Genomic DNA, 20,226 nt, shown 5'->3' on the forward strand with positions numbered 1-20,226 from the left:
CCTTTAAGGTTGCAGTGACACATACATAACCTGAGTGGAAACCAGATTCCGTACCCAAACGAATACTATAGACATTAAGAAAGCCAGTCAGTGGACAGGTTTTTGGACAGGTTTTTCCAACCCTTTTGATAAACAGGGTTTTTTGGGGGTCAAGTTTTAGCACCTTGGACTCAGTAACGGGGAAGGGGAAAAAGAGGGAGAATCATCGGATATAGTCGCATTAGATGTGGTGGGAGATTAGGAAATGTTGGACGGGCAAGGAGATATGGTTCCTCAAATAGGAATCCTGACAAAATGAAGTGGTGATTAAAGAGCTCAGCCATGTGCTTCTTGTCAGTAACAACCACATCATCAACTTTAATGGACATGGGCAACTGTGAGGAGGAGGGTTTATTCTCCAGGTCTTTAACTGTTTGGGGAGACCCACAGAGAGAACTGCTCCTTAAAGTAACTAACTTTGGCCTTCCGGATAGCCTGAGTGCACGTATTTCTAATTTGCCTGAACGAGAGCCAGTCAGCCTGAGTATGCGTGTGCCGAGCCTTTCACCAAATGCCATTCTTGAGGTGGAGAAACTCTGCAAGATCACGGTCGAACCAGGGGCTGAAACTGTTTTTAATTCTCATTTTCTTTATGGGGGCGGGTTTGGTAACAATACCACTGAAAACATCAAAAAGGTCCAAGCGTCTTCGACAGAGGGGATCAAGCTGATTCTATACCATTTTATAGGAGGCCAGTTAAAAGGTTTTTAGCAAGCGTCTATGACAAATCAGGACAGGTTGTTTCACTGAGCAGCCAATACAAACACAGGCTGTAAAACAGTGATCACTAAGGTCATTACAGAAAACAGCATACTGATACCTGTCAGGATTATTTGTGAGGATAACATCGAGGAGAGTAGCCTTTTCTGGGTGTTTGGAGTCATACCTTGTGCGATTGGTAATAACCTGAGAAAAACGTAGGAGTCTCATTGATGTAGGACTTGGTCAGGTGGTTTAAGCATGTTTCAGTTTAGGTCACCTAGCAGGACAAATTCATACTCTGTGTAATTGGCCAGGAGAGAGCTTAGGGCAGGTAGGGTACAGCCCAGTGCTGATGAAGGACGATTGCACACAGCAACAGTCAACAAAGAGCTATTTAAAAGTTTAATGCTTAAAACCAGCAAATCAAATTGTTTGGGGACAGATTTGGTGGAGACAACTGTGCACTGAAGGTGATCCCTGGTAAAGATTGCCACTCTTGTGGTGTGTGGTGGGGGTACTCCCCCACCTTTGGAAGATCTGTCTTGCTGAAAAAGGTAATAACCAGAAAGGTTAACATCAGTATTCAAAACACTCTTTCTTAACCACGTGTCAGTAATGACGCAAATCTGGATTGGAGCTGTGAATCCACACTTTCAATTGATCCATTTTAGGTAATAAGCTTCTAGTGTTAACGTGCAAAAAAACAGGCTTTTACGAGAGCAGAAATCAGTGAAACAGATATCAGAGCACAAGTCAGAATTGGGGCTAGCAACAATAGATGGGCCAGGGTGTACATGCACATTTCCAGATATCATCAACAGTAGATGGGCCAGGGTGTACATGCACATTTCCAGATATCATCAACAGTAATATAATCAAGGCACGGCAGAAGACAGGGAGAGCTCTGCAGTGCTGATTTATGACATCTAAATGTCATTAGATGCAACAAGATCATGTTGTACAGCAATTTCATCAGGTAACATGAATACAAAGCCGGTGAGAGGTGATTAGAATAGGATGGGAGGCCAAAAGTCTGTGTAACCAATAGAGAGTCAGAGTCCCGAGGGTGGGAACAAACAGTCTGTCCCACTGTTGGGTAAAGAAAGTTTGTAGTCAACTAAGCATGCAGGAGTCATGAGGCAAATAGCAAAATACATGTTTTTAATATATAACGACTTGGGGCTAGCCATTGTAAGTTCAGAGTCACTCACCCCAACAGGTGTGTGTGCTAGAGGTGAGCGAAAGCTCGGGAGAAAGGGGGAAGTGTGGTGGGCGTACCTGTACCAGACAGGGGGAGACAGACCAGGGCAGACGGTGAACAGATCGCCAGGTGGAATCCAAGCAGCAGTGTAGCAGGTAATGGGAGTAGGTGTCACACCCACTTGGGGGAAGCTTATATTTCTGGAGGCAGATTTCTTGTAGAAAATGCCAGTGAATGGTCTTAATATATAATAATAATATATATGCCATTTAGCAGACGCTTTTATCCAAAGCGACTTACAGTCATGTGTGCATACATTCTACGTATGGGTGGTCCCGGGGATCGAACCCACTACCCTGGCGTTACAAGCGCCATGCTCTACCAACTGAGCTACAGAAGGACTTAAACAGGAGGGGGCTCCAAAGGGCGGTCAAAGACTCCTGCCACTTGTTGGGCCCAAAGGCCTCGACACCTTTTACTTCACACCTCGGTGCTAATGGAAGTTGTATCTGGTCTGTCCTTTCAAGCCTGGCAGCTCAGTTCCAGGTTGGATGGTGTCCTTTGGTCTCTGCTGTTTGTTAGCTAAAGCACCGTTGGTGTAGCTTGGAAAAAGGAAACCTTTGAAGCTATAATCTCTCCGGTTAATTTGGGTCAAATATGAGTTGTAGGTTATGAGTTTTGATCTGGAGCGAAAGGCCATGCTGTGGAGAGTAGCATCCTGCATATGTCCCTGCCGAAAGTTTATCCAACTCCAAATCTATCCTTTTGTAAAAAAAACATGTTGAGAAAGGGTGAGAGCTCAAATGCAGCTGTGTCTCTCTTCAAAAGCATAGAGACCCAGAAAACCTGAGCCTATACCTTCACTATGGTGAATCACTAAAACAATACAGAAATACACTACAGAAAAAAAAGGAACAACGCGTCAGAAATCAGCTCAAAGTAATTGAAGAATCCATAGAATCTAACCACTTCTGGGAAAACAGTCAAAATGAAGACGGATTAACCACTTATACAAACTTTTTGGCTCTTGAACAAAGAAAGACACACCTGTAAAAAGCTTCGGATCAGCTATTAAAGACTACCAGAAGCCACTAGAATCTCCAATTTAATTTACTACAGCACAAAATACAAATCCTCCAACCCCAAAAGGCCTGTGGTGTTGAACAAAAGGGTCAAATGTACAGACAACAAAATTGACCCCCCCCCCTGCTATGGTCATTATTTCTCCTGCTGCTCCCCTATGGTCATTATTCCTCCTGCTGCTCCCCTATGGTCATTATTCCTCCTGCTGCTCCCCCTATGGTCATTATTCCTCCTGCTGCTCCCCTATGGTCATTATTTCTCCTGCTGCTCCCCCTATGGTCATTATTCCTCCTGCTGCTCCCCCTATGGTCATTATTTCTCCTGCTGCTCCCCCTATGGTCATTATTTCTCCTGCTGCTCCCCCTATGGTCATTATTTCTCCCGCTGCTCCCCTATGGTCATTATTCCTCCTGCTGCTCCCCTATGGTCATTCCACCCCACACCATCAGTCTTTACTCTGCCTCTACCCCAATGGACATTTATTCATCACTACTACAGTTATGATGTACAGTTGAAGTCGGAAGTTTACATCCACTTAGGTTGGACTCATTAAAACTTGTTTTTCAACTAAGCCACACATTTCTTGTTTACAAAATACAATGTTTGCAAGTCGGTTAGGACATCTACTTTGTGCATGACACGAGTCATTTTTCCAACAATTGTTTACAGACAGATTATTTCACTGGAATTCACTGTATCACAATTCCAGTGGGTCAGAAGTTTACATACACTAAGTTGACTGTGCCTTTAAACAGCTTGGAAAATTCCAGAAAATGATGTCATAGCTTTAGAAGCTTCTAATAGGCTAACTGATATAATTTGAGTCAATTGGAGGTGTACCTGTGGATGCATTTCCTTGACATCATGGGAAAATCAAAAGAAATCAGCCATCGTAGACCTCCACAAGTCTGGTTCATCCTCGGGAGAAATTTCCAAACGTCTGAAGGTACCACATTCATCTGTACAAACAATAGTACACAAGTATAAACACCATAGGATCACACAGCCGTCATACCACTCAGTAAGGAGACTTCGTTCGGTCTCCTAAAGATGAACGTACTTTGCAAAGGACCCTGTGAAGATGCTGGAGGAAACTGGTACAAAAGTATCTATATCTAGCTCAGTCTGTTGAAGCACTTCCGGGTTGGAGCTAGTGGTTGCATCGGCACTTCGCTCCCGCAGGTAGTATAACTTTTTCATTACATTTAATTACATTTCATTATATTTCATTATAGCACAACGGTCTGATTTGTCTAATCTTAGCAATTTCTTCTTAGCTAGCTACATAGCCGTCTTTGTATCAAAGATAATTGCGTAATTATCGTATTTCGCCGTCCTAACGTAGTCTTCACTAGCCAGCTAGCTAACGTCCACTGATTAGCTGCACTGGAGAAACTATTACACTCAACTGAACGACTTGATTAGTGTAGTGTTAGCTAGCTACATAGCTGTCTTTGCTGTCTTCGTATCTTCGTATCCAAGATAATTGTGTAGTTTAGGTTTAGAGTGTGTAGTCTTAGAGTGATTATCTTAATTTACCGAGGTTAGCTAGCCAGCTATTTGTCGTCCTTTGTCGTCCTTAACGTAGGAGACTCTGCTAGCTAGCCAACAGCTAGCCGACAGCTAGCCAACGTCTACCGAATAGACTCACAACCCGGTCGCATTCACAGGTAGTATCACATTTTCATTTCATTTCATTACAGTACAACGGTTTGATTTGTTTGATCGTAGCTAGCTACATAGCTAGCTACATAGCCGTCTTTGTATCAAAGATAATTGTGTAGTCTAGAGCGATTTTCTAGGTTAGCTAGCCAGCTATTGTCGTTCTTTTAACGCAACGTAACGTAAACAACACTACTAGCTAGCCAGCTAGCCCCCGAATAGCAGCACTGCAGAAACTATTACACTCAACGGAACGACTTGATTAGTGTAGTGTCAACAACGCACCCACTGCCAGCTAGCCTACTTCAGCAGTACTGTATCATTTTAATCAATAAGATTCTTGCTACGTAAGCTTAACTTTCTGAACTTTCGAGACGTGTAGTCCACTTGTCATTCCAATCTCCTTTGCATTAGCGTAGCCTCTTCTGTAGCCTGTCAACTATGTGTCTGTCTATCCCTGTTCTCTCCTCTCTGCACAGACCATACAAACGCTCCACACCGCGTGGCCGCGGCCACCCTAATCTGGTGGTCCCAGCGCGCACGACCCACGTGGAGTTCCAGGTCTCCGGTAGCCTCTGGAACTGCCGATCTGCGGTCAACAAGGCAGAGTTCATCTCAGCCTATGCCTCCCTCCAGTCCCTCGACTTCTTGGCACTGACGGAAACATGGATCACCACAGACAACACTGCTACTCCTACTGCTCTCTCTTCGTCCGCCCACGTGTTCTCGCACACCCCGAGAGCTTCTGGTCAGCGGGGTGGTGGCACCGGGATCCTCATCTCTCCCAAGTGGTCATTCTCTCTTTCTCCCCTGTCACAGTTACCAGCCCTTTCAAGCTTAACATCCTTATCATTTATCGCCCTCCAGGTTCCCTCGGAGAGTTCATCAATGAGCTTGATGCCTTGATAAGCTCCTTTCCTGAGGACGGCTCACCTCTCACAGTTCTGGGCGACTTTAACCTCCCCACGTCTACCTTTGACTCATTCCTCTCTGCCTCCTTCTTTCCACTCCTCTCCTCTTTTGACCTCACCCTCTCACCTTCCCCCCCTACTCACAAGGCAGGCAATACGCTCGACCTCATCTTTACTAGATGCTGTTCTTCCACTAACCTCATTGCAACTCCCCTCCAAGTCTCCGACCACTACCTTGTATCCTTTCCCCTCTCGCTCTCATCCAACACCTCCCACACTGCCCCTACTCGGATGGTATCGCGCCGTCCCAACCTTCGCTCTCTCTCCCCCGCTACTCTCTCCTCTTCCATCCTATCATCTCTTCCCTCTGCTCAAACCTTCTCCAACCTATCTCCTGATTCTGCCTCCTCAACCCTCCTCTCCTCCCTCTCTGCATCCTTTGACTCTCTATGTCCCCTATCCTCCAGGCCGGCTCGGTCCTCCCCTCCCGCTCCGTGGCTCGATGACTCATTGCGAGCTCACAGAACAGGGCTCCGGGCAGCCGAGCGGAAATGGAGGAAAACTCGCCTCCCTGCGGACCTGGCATCCTTTCACTCCCTCCTCTCTACATTTTCCTCCTCTGTCTCTGCTGCTAAAGCCACTTTCTACCACGCTAAATTCCAAGCATCTGCCTCTAACCCTAGGAAGCTCTTTGCCACCTTCTCCTCCCTCCTGAATCCCCCACCCCCTCCTCCCTCTCTGCAGATGTCTTCGTCAACAATTTTGAAAAGAAGGTCGATGACATCCGATCCTCGTTTGCTAAGTCAAACGACACCACTGGTTCTGCTCACACTGCCCTACCCTGTGCTCTGACCTCTTTCTCCCCTCTCTCTCCAGATGAAATCTCGCGTCTTGTGACGGCCGGCCGCCCAACAACCTGCCCGCTTGACCCTATCCCCTCCTCTCTTCTCCAGACCATTTCCGGAGACCTTCTCCCTTACCTCACCTCGCTCATCAACTCATCCCTGACCGCTGGCTACGTCCCTTCCGTCTTCAAGAGAGCGAGAGTTGCACCCCTTCTGAAAAAACCTACACTCGCTCCCCCGATGTCAACAATTACAGACCAGTATCCCTTCTTTCTTTTCTCTCCAAAACTCTTGAACGTGCCGTCCTTGGCCAGCTCTCCCGCTATCTCTCTCTGAATGACCTTCTTGATCCAAATCAGTCAGGTTTCAAGACTAGTCATTCAACTGAGACTGCTCTCCTCTGTATCACGGAGGCGCTCCGCTCCGCACTGCTAAAGCTAACTCTCTCTCCTCTGCTCTCATCCTATTAGATCTATCGGCTGCCTTCGATACTGTGAACCATCAGATCCTCCTCTCCACCCTCTCCGAGTTGGGCATCTCCGGCGCGGCCCACGCTTGGATTGCGTCCTACCTGACAGGTTGCTCCTACCAGGTGGCGTGGCGAGAATCTGTCTCCTCACCACGCGCTCTCACCACTGGTGTCCCCCAGGGCTCTGTTCTAGGCCCTCTCCTATTCTCGCTATACACCAAGTCACTTGGCTCTGTCATAACCTCACATGGTCTCTCCTATCATTGCTATGCAGACGACACACAATTAATCTTCTCCTTTCCCCCTTCTGATGACCAGGTGGCGAATCGCATCTCTGCATGTCTGGCAGACATATCAGTGTGGATGACGGATCACCACCTCAAGCTGAACCTCGGCAAGACGGAGCTGCTCTTCCTCCCGGGGAAGGACTGCCCGTTCCATGATCTCGCCATCACGGTTGACAACTCCATTGTGTCCTCCTCCCAGAGCGCTAAGAACCTTGGCGTGATCCTGGACAACACCCTGTCGTTCTCAACCAACATCAAGGCGGTGGCCCGTTCCTGTAGGTTCATGCTCTACAACATCCGCAGAGTACGACCCTGCCTCACACAGGAAGCGGCGCAGGTCCTAATCCAGGCACTTGTCATCTCCCGTCTGGATTACTGCAACTCGCTGTTGGCTGGGCTCCTTGCCTGTGCCATTAAACCCCTTCAACTCACCCAGAACGCCGCAGCCCGTCTGGTGTTCAACCTTCCCAAGTTCTCTCACGTCACCCCGCTCCTCCGTTCTCTCCACTGGCTTCCAGTTGAAGCTCGCATCCGCTACAAGACCATGGTGCTTGCCTACGGAGCTGTGAGGGGAACGGCACCTCAGTACCTCCAGTCTCTGATCAGGCCCTACACCCAAACAAGGGCACTGCGTTCATCCACCTCTGGCCTGCTCGCCTCCCTACCACTGAGGAAGTACAGCTCCCGCTCAGCCCAGTCAAAACTGTTCGCTGCTCTGGCCCCCCAATGGTGGAACAAACTCCCTCACGACGCCAGGACAGCGGAGTCAATCACCACCTTCCGGAGACACCTGAAACCCCACCTCTTTAAGGAATACCTAGGATAGGATAAGTAATCCCTCTCACCCCCCCCCTTTAAGATTTAGATGCACTATTGTAAAGTGACTGTTCCACTGGATGTCACCAATTTGTAAGTCGCTCTGGATAAGAGCGTCTGCTAAATTACTTAAATGTATATCCACAGTAAAACGAGTCCTATATCGATATAACCTGAAAGGCCACTCAGCAAGGAAGAAGCCATTGCTCCAAAACCGCCATAAAGAAAGCCCGACTACCGTTTACAACTGCACATGGGGACAAAGATCATACTTTTTGTAGAACTTTCCACTGGTCTGATGAAACAACGACCATCGTTATGTTTGGAGGGAAAGGTGGAGGCTTGCAAGCTGAAGAACTCCATCCCAACCGTGAAGCACAGGGATGGCAGCATCATGTTGTGGGGGTGCTTTGCTGCAGGAGGGAGTTTTTTTTAACCTTTATTTAACTAGGCAAGTCAGTTAAGAACAAATTCTTATTTTCAATGACGGCCTAGGAACAGTGGGTTAACTGCCAGTTCAGGGGCAGAACGACAGATTTGTACCTTGTCAGCTCGGGGGTTTGAACTTGCAACCTTCCGGTTACTCGTCCAATGCTCTAACCACTAGGCTACCCTGCCGCCCCATAAGTGGCGGCAGGGTAGTGGTGCACCTTACAAAATAGATGTTATCATGAGGCGGAAAATTACATGGATATATTGAAGCAACATCAAGACATCAGTCAGGAAGTTAAAGCTTGGTCGCAAATGGGTCTTCCAAATGGACACTGACCCCAAGCATACTTCCAAAGTTGTGATAAAATGGCTTAAGGACAACAAAGTCAAAGTATTGGAGTGGCTATCACAAAGCCCTGACCTCAATCCTATAGAAAATGTGTGAGTGTAACGGATGTGAAATGGCTAGCTAGTTAGCGGTGTTCGCGCTAAATAGCGTTTCAATCGGTGACGTCACTGATTGAAACGCTATTTAGCGCGCACCGCTAACTAAGCTAGCCGTTTCACATCCGTTACACTCACCCTCCTTTTCCACAGCAACCAGTGATCCGGGTCAACAGCATCAATGTAACAGTATAACTTTAGACCGTCCCCTCGCCCATACCCGGGCGTGAACCAGGGACCCTCTGCACACATCAACAACTGACACCCACGAAGCATCGTCCACAAAAGCCCCGGCCCTTGCAGAGCAAGGGGAACTACTACTTCAAAGTCTCAGAGCAAGTGACGTCACCGATTGAAACGCTATTTAGCGCGCACCGCTAACTAAGCTACGAAATGTTTCTGAAGAAATTAACCAGCAATACTCATAAAAAAAAACAGCCCAATAAACTCTACATAAACCAATTGTACAGATGGGCTCCATACAGTGCAAAGAGATTCATTGAAACATTGAACTCAAATTAAATGATGAACTCTATACAGTTCTTCAATAAGTCACAATACCGAAACAATAAAGAAGGTGTCAATTCGGCTACTCAAAACATAAATTGCATATTCCAAAAAAAAGCATCAAAAGCAAATTTGAGAAAAGCAGAAAATGGTTTGATAACGAATGTAAAACAATTAGAAAACACCTAAGACAAATATCAAGTGAAAAACATAAGCAGCAAAACAACCCAGAACTACGCTATGAATACTGTGAAACTCTGAAACAGTATAAACATACACTGAAATACATTCATTTGGAAAACGTATTTTGATAATCCATACAAAAACATCCCACAAAAAGACTTACAACATAACCAATTAGAAATTGAAATATTGAACATCCTTGAATCAGTCATTATAAACCAAAATCCATTACATTACCCAATAACCCAACAGGAACTAAATGAAAAGCTCAAATCTATAAAACCAAAGAAGGCTTGTGGTCTAGATAACATCAGAAATGAAATGCTGCACACCTGAGTTGCAAAATGCTGTGCTTAAACCTCATAAGACTCTAGGGGCAGTATTTCATTTTTGGATAAAAAGACGTGCCCGTTTTAAGCGCAATATTTTGTCACGAAAAGATGCTCGACTATGCATGGAATTGATAGCTTTGGAAAGAAAACACTCTTGACGTTTCCAGAACTGCAAAGATTTTCACTGTGAGTGCCCTAGAACAAAACCTTCAGGCAAAACCAAGATGTTTCTGCAACCAGGAAATGAACAGGATTTCCGAAGCTACATTTTCCATGATCTCCTTATATGGCTGTGAATGCGACAGGAATGAGCCGACCCTTTCTATCGTTTCCCTAAGGGGTCTGGAGCATTGTGACGTATTTGCAGGCATATCATTGGAAGATTGACCATAAGAGACGACAATTGCCAAGTGTCCGCACGGTGTCCTGCGTGGAAATTGGTGCGCAAAACTCAGCTACTGGTATTTTTCCATGGGATTCTGACAAGAAAGCATGCTTCCACGAACGGCATTTCAATGAAGAGATATATGACAAAACACCTTGAGGATTGATTCATACAACGTTTGCCATGTTTCAGTCGATATTATGGAGTTAATTCGGAAAAAAGTTTGACGTTTAGGTGACTGAATTTTCGGTTAGTTTCGGTAGCCAAATGCATAGTAACAAAACGGAGCGATTTGTCCTACACAAAGAATCTTTCAGGAAAAACTGGACATCTGCTATGTAACTGAGAGTCTCCTCATTGAAACATCTGAAGTTCTTCAAAGGTAAATTATTTTATTTGATTCCTTTGCTGGTTTTTGTGAATATGTTGCGTGCTAAATGCTATGCTAAATGCTAAGCTAGCTATCAACACTCTTACACAAATGATTGATTTTCTCTGGTTCAAAAGCATATTTTGAAAATCTGAGATGACAGTGTTGTTAAGAAAAGGATAAGCTTGAGAGCAGGCATATTTATTTCATTTCATTTGCGATTTTTAGAAATCTCTAACGTTGCGTTATGGTAATGAGCTTGAGGCTGTAGTCACGATCCCGGATCCGGGATGGGTCGGACTATGAGGTTAAATTGTTCAACATGGTACTAACTTCTGGCTGCTTTACTGATGTCTGGAACCAGACATCTCCCCTATCCACTTTTTTATCCACAAAAGTGGAGACAAATCAGACCCAACAATTACAGGGGAATTTGTGTAAACAGCCACCTGGGAAAGGTTTTCTGAAGTATTTTGACTTCAAACGTTTCTTCAAGAAAGAAATGTAATAAGTAAATGTCAATTTGGCTTTCTCCCCAACCAAGGTGTGATATTCAATTATATCAATGAATTAGCAGACATGTTGGACCAATTTCAGCCCCAGGACTGAACTATTTGAAGTAGAGAGGTGAAATACCTGCTATATGCTGAAGATTTGGTTCTTATATCACCAACCAAAGGTCTTCAACAGAACCTTAACATTCAGCAATATTGCCATAACTGGGCCCTGGCAGAAAATGATTTTCCAGAAAACGTCAGAAACACAAATATAAATTCACCCTGAACAACACCATTATCGAACACACAAAAAATGACTCATTCCTTAGTCTGACCATATGTGCACGGGGAAACTTTAATATGGCAGTGATTTAAAAAAATAAATAAATGAACCTTTATTTAACCAGGCAAGTCAGTTAAGAACAAATTCTTATTTACAATGACGGTCTACACCGGCCAAACCGGGACAACGCTGGGCCAATTGTGCACCACCCTATGGGACTCCCAATCACGACCGGTTGTGATACAGCCTGGATTGGAACCAGGGTGTCTGTAGTGACGCCTCTAGCACTGAGATGCAGTGCCTTAGACCGCTGCACCGCTCTGGAGCCCAGTCAATGCACTGAAGAAAAAGCCTGCAGAGCATTGTATGAAATTATTAAAAATCAACAAACCATTTGGAATTTGAATCAAAATACTTGAGAGTGTAATCCTACCTCACTACCTCAAAGGAAGTGAGGTTTGGGGGCCACTCAATAAACTGGACTTTAAAATGTGGGACAAACATCCAATTGAAGCCCTCCCTACATGCAGAATTCTGTTGGCAAATTCTAAAGAAGTACAAAGAAATACACCAACTAATGCATGTAGGGCAGAATTGGGACCATTTCCAGTGGTAATGAAAATGCAGAAAAATATTGGAAAGATGAAACAAAATCCCAAAGCCAACTAAATTGCTATTTGGCACTAAACAGAGAATATAAATTGGCTGATTAGCTCTACTCTGTCAGAGATACGAAGCAGAGACAGATCCTTACCAAGTACAGGCTGAGTGACCACCAATTGGCAATAGAAACCGGCAGACATAAAAAGACACGTCTCCCCAAAGAGGAGCGTGCATGTTGTCACTGCCGAACAGGGGAGGTAGAGACAGAGATGTAAAGACACGGCTCCCCAAAGAGGAGCGTGCATGTTGTCACTGCCGAACAGGGGAGGTAGAGACAGAGATGTAAAGACAAGGCTCCCCAAAGAGGAGGGTGTATGTGGTCACTGCCGAACAGGGGAGATAGAAACAGAAATGTATAGACATGGCTCCCCAAAGAGGAGCGTGCATGTTGTCACTGCCGAACAGGGGAGGTAGAAACAGAGATACACTTTCTCCTTTACTCTGAGAAATATTCCTCACCAAGAGATTCATTATTCACACAAATGAATACATTTATTCCACATTTTAACTTATTAAACCCAGATGAAAACCTAAAAATACTCATGGGCGAAGGAGCAATGGCTCCTATGTAATAAGACTTGAAATTTCCTGGGGTAATAGTGTAAGAAATAATGCATAAAAATGGGTGTATGCCTTATGATTAATGAGTAGTGGTGTGATCATAACAACATACAGGAACTCAAGTCCTTGTGTTCACCTGACCAAGAATTCATTACAATCAAATGCCGACCACATTATCTACCAAGAGAATTCTCTACCAAGAGAATTCTCTTCGAATTCACCCCCCCCCCACCACATATCCTGAGGCTGCATTTATTGTAGCTGGGGATTTTAACAAGGCTAATCTGAAAACAAGACTCCCTAAATTTGAATCAGCATATTGAATGTGCAACCAGGGATGTCAACATTCTAAAATTCTGGATCATTTACTCTAACTTCCGCGACGCATAGAGTCCTCCCCCGCCCTCCATTCGGCAAATCTAACCACGACTCCATTTTGTTGCTCCCAGCCTAAAGACAGAAACTGAAACAGGAAACGCCCATTCTCAGGTCTGTTCAACGCTGGTCCGACCAATATGATTCCACGCTTCAAGATTGCTTCGATCACGTGGACTGGGATATGTTCCGGATAGCGTCGAACAACAACATTGATGTATACGCTGATTCGGTGAGCGAGTTTATTAGCAAGTGTATAGGTGATGTTGTGCCCACGGTGACTATTAAAACCTTCCCCAACCAGAAACAGTGGATTGATGGCAGCATTCGCGCAAAACTGAAAGCTCGAACCACTGCTTTTAATCAGGGCAAGGTGACCGGAAACATGACCGAATACAAACAGTGTAGCTATTCCCTCCACAAGGCAATCAAACGTGGTCCTTCTGTAGCTCAGTTGGTAGAGCATGGCGCTTGTAACGCCAGGGTAGTGGGTTCGATCCCCGGGACCACCCATACGTAGAATGTATGCACACATGACTGTAAGTCGCTTTGGATAAAAGCGTCTGCTAAATGGCATATATATATATAAACAAGCTAAGCATCAGTATAGAGACAAATTAGTCGCAATTCAACGGCTCAGACACGAGAGGTATGTGGCAGGGTCTACAGTCAATCATGGACTACAAAAAAGAAAACCAGCCCTGTCGCGGACCACGATGTCTTGCTCCCAGACTGACTAAATAGCTGTAATCTGACATGACAGGTGGATTAACAAAAGCCTAAACTGTGTTTTCCTATATTGCACTTGTGATTTGATTAATATAAATATTTGTAGTAATATTTATTGAATCTAGCGCTATGCTATTCAGCGGTTGTTGATGACACTTATCCCGATATCGGGATTGCAGCCATAACAAGTTAAACAATGGCAATTTATATGTTTACATACCCTACATACCCGACATACAGTTTGTTTTACTCACTGCTTTAGCACACTGCTAACCCTGACGTCCTTGCCGTGTCTGAATCCTGGCTCAGGAAGGCCACCAAAAATTCAGAGATTTCCATACCCAACTATAACATTTTCCGTCAAGATAGAACTGCCAAAGGGGGAGGAGTTGCAGTCTACTGCAGAGATAGCCTGCAAAGTAATGTCATACTTTCCAGGTCCATACCCAAACAGTTCGAACTACTAATTTTGAAAATTACTCTCTCCAGAAATAAGTCTCTCACTGTTGCCGCCTGCTACCGACCCCCCTCAGCTCCCAGCTGTGCCCTGGACACCATTTGTGAATTGATCGCCCCCCATCTAGCTTCAGAGTTTGTTCTGTTAGGTGACCTAAACTGGGATATGCTTAACACCCCGGCAGTCCTACAATCTAAGCTAAATGACCTCAATCTCACACAAATCATCAAGGAACCCACCAGGTACAACCCTAAATCTGTAAACAAGGGCACCCTCATAGACGTCATCCTGACCAACTGGCCCTCTTCATCGACCTTGCCAAGGCTTTCGACTCTGTCAATCACCATATTCTTATCGGCAGACTCAGTAGCCTCGGTTTCTTGGATGACTGCCTTGCCTGGTTCACCAACTACTTTGCAGACAGAGTTCAGTGTGTCAAATTGGAGGGCATGCTGTCCGGTCCTCTGGCAGTCTCTATGGGGGTACCACAGGGTTCAATTCTCGGGCCGACTCTTTTCTCTGTATATATCAATGATGTTGGTCTTGCTGCGGGCGATTCCCTGATCCACCTCTATGCAGACGACACCATTCTATATACTTTTGGCCCGTCCTTGGACACTGTGCTATCTAACCTCCAAACGAGCTTCAATGCCATACAACACTCCTTCCGTGGCCTCCAACTGCTCTTAAACGCTAGTAAAACCAAATGCATGCTTTTCAACCGTTTGCTGCCTGCACCCGCACGCCTGACCAGCATCACCACCCTGGATGGTTCCGACCTTGAATATGTGGACATCTATAAGTACCTAGGTGTCTGGCTAGACTGTAAACTGTCCTTCCAGACTCATATCAAACATCTCCAATCGAAAATCAAATCTAGAGTCGGCTTTCTATTCCGCAACAAAGCCTCCTTCACTCACGCCGCCAAACTTACCCTAGTAAAACTGACTATCCTACCGATCCTCGACTTCGGCGATGTCATCTACAAAATTGCCTCCAACACTCTACTCAGCAAACTGGATGCAGTTTATCACAGTGCCATCCGTTTTGTCACTAAACCACCTTATTCCACCCACCACTGCGACCTGTATGCTCTAGTCGGCTAGCCCTCGCTACATAGTCGTCGCCAGACCCACTGGCTCCAGGTCATCTACAAGTCCATGCTAGGTAAAGCTCCGCCTTATCTCAGTTCACTGGTCACGATGGCAACACCCATCCGTAGCACGCGCTCCAGCAGGTGTATCTCACTGATCATCACTAAAGCCAACACCTCATTTGGCCGCCTTTCGTTCCAGTACTCTGCTGCCTGTGACTGGAACGAACTGCAAAAATCGCTGAAGTTGGAGACTTTTATCTCCCTCACCAACTTCAAACATCTGCTATCTGAGCAGCTAACCGATCGCTGCAGCTGTACATAGTCTATCGGTAAATAGCCCACCCATTTTTACCTACCTCATCCCCATACTGTTTTTATTTATTTACTTTTCTGCTCTTTTGCACACCAATATCTCTACCTGTACATGACCATCTGATCATTTATCACTCCAGTGTTAATCTGCAAAATTGTAATTATTCGCCTACCTCCTCATGCCTTTTGCACACAATGTATATAGACTCCCCTTTTTTCTACTGTGTAATGTGTAACTCTGTGTTGTCTGTTCACACTGCTATGCTTCATCTTGGCCAGGTCGCAGTTGCAAATGAGAACTTGTTCTCAACTAGCCTACCTGGTTAAATAAAGGTGAAATAAAAAAATATGTTAAAAAAAATTACTCATCTCATATGTATATACTGTACTCTATACCATCTACTGCACCATGTCTATGCCGTCCGGCCATCGCTCATCCATATTTATATGTACATATTCTTATTCATTCCTTTACACTTGTGTGTATAAGGTAGTTGTTGTGAAATTGTTTGATTACTTGTTAGATATTACTGCATGGTCGGAACTAGCACAAGCATTTCGCTATACTAACATTAGCATCTGCTAACCATGTGTATGTGACAAATAAAATATTATTTTATTTGTGATTATTATTCCAAATAGTAGTGGTACGGGTAGTAGGGGTGATGGTAATGATAGCAGTTTAGTGATGGTGGTGGTAGTAGTAGTAGAGGAATACCTATGTGAGATTGCACCAATTTGTAAGTCGCTCTGGATAAGAGCGTCTGCTAAATGACTTAAATGTAATGTAAATGTAATGCTGTTCATCGACTACAGCTCGGCATTCAACACCATAGTACCCTCCAAGCTCGTCATCAAGCTCGAGACCCTGGGTCTCGACCCCGCCCTGTGCAACTGGGTACTGGACTTCCTGACGGGCCGCCCCCAGGTGGTGAGGGTAGGCAACAACATCTCCTCCCCGCTGATCCTCAACACGGGGGCCCCACAAGGGTGCGTTCTGAGCCCTCTCCTGTACTCCCTGTTCACCCACGACTGCGTGGCCATGCACGCCTCCAACTCAATCATCAAGTTTGCGGACGACACAACAGTGGTAGGCTTGATTACCAACAACGACGAGACGGCCTACAGGGAGGAGGTGAGGGCCCTCGGAGTGTGGTGTCAGGAAAATAACCTCACACTCAACGTCAACAAAACCAAGGAGATGATTGTGGACTTCAGGAAACAGCAGAGGGAACACCCCCCTATCCACATCGATGGAACAGTAGTGGAGAGGGTAGCTAGTTTTAAGTTCCTCTGCATACACATCACAGACAAACTGAATTGGTCCACTCACACTGACAGCGTCGTGAAGAAGGCGCAGCAGCGCCTCTTCAACCTCAGGAGGCTGAAGAAATTCGGCTTGTCACCAAAAGCACTCACAAACTTCTACAGATGCACAATCGAGAGCATCCTGGCGGGCTGTATCACCGCCTGGTACGGCAACTGCTCCGCCCTCAACCGTAAGGCTCTCCAGAGGGTAGTGAGGACTGCACAACGCATCACAGGGGGCAAACTACCTGCCCTCCAGGACACCTACACCACCCGATGTTACAGGAAGGCCATAAAGATCATCAAGGACATCAACCACCCGAACCACTGCCTGTTCACCCCGCTATCATCCAGAAGGCGAGGTCAGTACAGGTGCATCAAAGCTGGGACCGAGAGACTGAAAAACAGCTTCTATCTCAAGGCCATCAGACTGTTAAACAGCCACCACTAACATTGAGTGGCTGCTGCCAACACACTGTCATTGACACTGACCCAACTCCAGCCACTTTAATAATGGGAATTGATGGGAAATGATGTAAATATATCACTAGCCACTTTAAACAATGCTAACTTATATAATGTTACTTACCCTACATTATTCATCTCATATGCATATGTATATACTGTACTCTACATCATCGACTGCATCCTTATGTAATACATGTATCACTAGCCACTTTAACTATGCCACTTTGTTTACTTTGTCTACACACTCATCTCATATGTATATACTGTACTCGATACCATCTACTGTATGCTGCTCTGCACCATCACTCATTCATATATCCTTATGTACATATTCCTTATCCCCTTACACTGTGTATAAGACAGTAGTTTTGGAATTGTTAGTTAGATTACTTGTTGGTTATCACTGCATTGTTGGAACTAGAAGCACAAGCATTTCGCTACACTCGCATTAACATCTGCTAACCATGTGTATGTGACAAATAAAATTTGATTTGATTTGAGTAATGATGATGGTAGTTTTAGTACTTATGTAATGGTGAGGATGACAGTTAGTTTCATTTTCCATGTTTAGCTTTTTATATATTATATTTCTACTATTGACTGTGACCATTTTTTATTATTAATATTATTAACTACCATTTTATTTTATTATTTGTTATACTTTATGATTTTATTACAATGTATATTGTATACATTGTTGTTATTAGAGGTTGACCGATTAATCGTAATGGCAGATTAATTTGGGCCAATTTCAAGTTTTCATAACAATTGGAAATCGGTATTTCTGGGTGCCGATATGCCGATTAAAAAATATATATTATTTTTAATACCTTTATTTAACTAGTTAAGTCAGTTAAGAACACGTTCTTATTTTCAATGACCGCCTAGGAACGGTGGATTAACTGCCTCGTTCAGGGGCAGAACGACAGATTTTCACCAATTACTTGACACATTGGAAGGAAATTACCAAAAAACAGAGCAGGCTATAATGCTATTTGGCCCTAAACAGAGAGTACACAGTGGCAGAAAACCTGACCACTGTGACTGACCCAAACTTAAGGAAAGCTTTGACTATGTACAGACTCAGTGAGCATAGCCTTGCTATTGAGAAAGGCCGCCGTAGGCAGACATGGCTCTCAAGAGAAGACAGGCTATGTGCACACTGCCCACAAAATGAGGTGGAAACTGAGCTGCGCTTAAACTCCTGCCCAATGTATGACCATATTATAGACACATATTTCCCTCAGATTACACAGACCCACAAAGAATTTGAAAACAAACCCGATTTTGATAAACTCTCATATCTACTGGGTGAAATTCCAGTGTGCCATCACTGCAGCAAGATTTGTGACCTATTGCCACAAGAAAAGGGCAACCAGTGAAGAACAAACACCATTGCAAATACAACCCATTTATGCTTATTTATTTTCCCTTTTGTATTTTAAGCATTTGTACATTGTTACAACACTTGTAATGTCTTTATTATTTTGAAACTTCTGTGAGTGTAATGTGTACTGTTAATTTTTATTGTTTATTTCACTTTTGTATATTATCTACCTCACTTGCTTGGCCAGGTCGCAGTTGCAAATGAGAACTTGTTCTCAACTAGCCTACCTGGTTAAATAAAGGTGAAATAAAAACATATATATATATTTTTTTTAAACACGTTTCCCCCATGCCAATAAAGCCCATTGAATTGAGAGAGAGACAGACAAAGATAAGTCATGCAGAAGAACAGCTCCTTCCATGTTATAACTTTCTGGTTAACAAGATTAAATTCGCAAAAAATATATAGTTAATCAAACTGTATAACCGAAGATCAACCCAGGAGAAAAATATTGGTCTTTTAACTCACTCTCTGTCAATCTTTATTGTGCTAGCTAGCCAAATCAAATCTGTCGGCTAGCTTAGCGTCTAGCTCCAACTGTTTACTGCTGGTAACCATAGCAACATGGCCACAGGCAGCAGCAGCAGAAACTGAGACTTTCCCCCCTTTAAACATTTTTTTCCATCAGAAATCAAATCAGAGAAGGGAAGAATCCATTTTAAACACAGAATTCAGAGGGAGAAGCCAGAAACTTTGTTTGCCAACTGCTCACAAAACAGGACTGTTTACAAACCTGTTATTTTACACAGACAACACTACTGCCTGGCATACAGCTGTAACCAGGCATTTCAGCTATACCACAAAGAAAGGCCTCTGCAAGGGAAGGCAAATCCACATGTTTGAGGACAGCGATAAGGACCAGGAAAACAGGTTTCTGACAGTAAAAATGTATCAGAATGGCACTGTCATGGTCCAGGGCAGTGGGGCTGCACTCAGCTCTTTTGTGCCAGACTTCCCCACCCTGGGATAGATGGAGGAAACCAAAAAGGACAAGGACAGCCCCCCGACCTCTCCCCTCACCTCAGGCACCCCAACAGCAGGACTATCCTCCCCCCTGCCTGCCTACAACCACCAGAGCCAAGACCACACTACCATCAACTTGCTGAGAGACAGGCTGGCTCTGTTAGAGGTATGGGTTACTGAGCTAAAGGAGCAGCCCCCCAGCTACACCACCTCCAGACTGCTGAGAGACAGGCTAGCTCTGTTAGAGGTATGGGTTACTGAGCTGAAGGAGCAGCCCCCCAACTACACCACCTCCAGACTGCTCACCTATTGGCCACAGTACAGTAGATTACAGACATTGACCCTTTCTCTCTCAGCTCATTCACCATGAAGCCACTAACACTGTCTGTCTGATCACAGCTAAATTCCGTTGGTCCTCAAAAGAACAGACATGGACACAACCACACATTCACAGCCCAG

At 44.7% G+C, this 20,226-nt stretch overlaps 1 protein-coding gene across 4 annotated transcripts in view; it reads right to left on the reverse strand.

Annotated features, from left to right (window-relative positions):
• LOC124036834 (speckle-type POZ protein-like A) overlaps positions 1 to 20,226 on the reverse strand; it is an 86,325-nt gene that overhangs the window by 48,707 nt on the left and 17,392 nt on the right. Inside the window, exon 1 of one of the 4 annotated variants that reach the window (XM_046351591.1) lies at positions 3,866 to 3,924. The exons of the other annotated variants lie outside the window; for them this stretch is intronic. The gene's annotated coding sequence lies outside the window, so the exon portion shown is untranslated. Of the gene's footprint in view, positions 1 to 3,865; positions 3,925 to 20,226 lie in introns of those variants that run through there. 4 annotated transcript variants of the gene reach the window in all.

This window comes from Oncorhynchus gorbuscha, linkage group LG01, assembly GCF_021184085.1.
Source record: "Oncorhynchus gorbuscha isolate QuinsamMale2020 ecotype Even-year linkage group LG01, OgorEven_v1.0, whole genome shotgun sequence".
Lineage (NCBI taxonomy): Eukaryota > Metazoa > Chordata > Actinopteri > Salmoniformes > Salmonidae > Oncorhynchus > Oncorhynchus gorbuscha.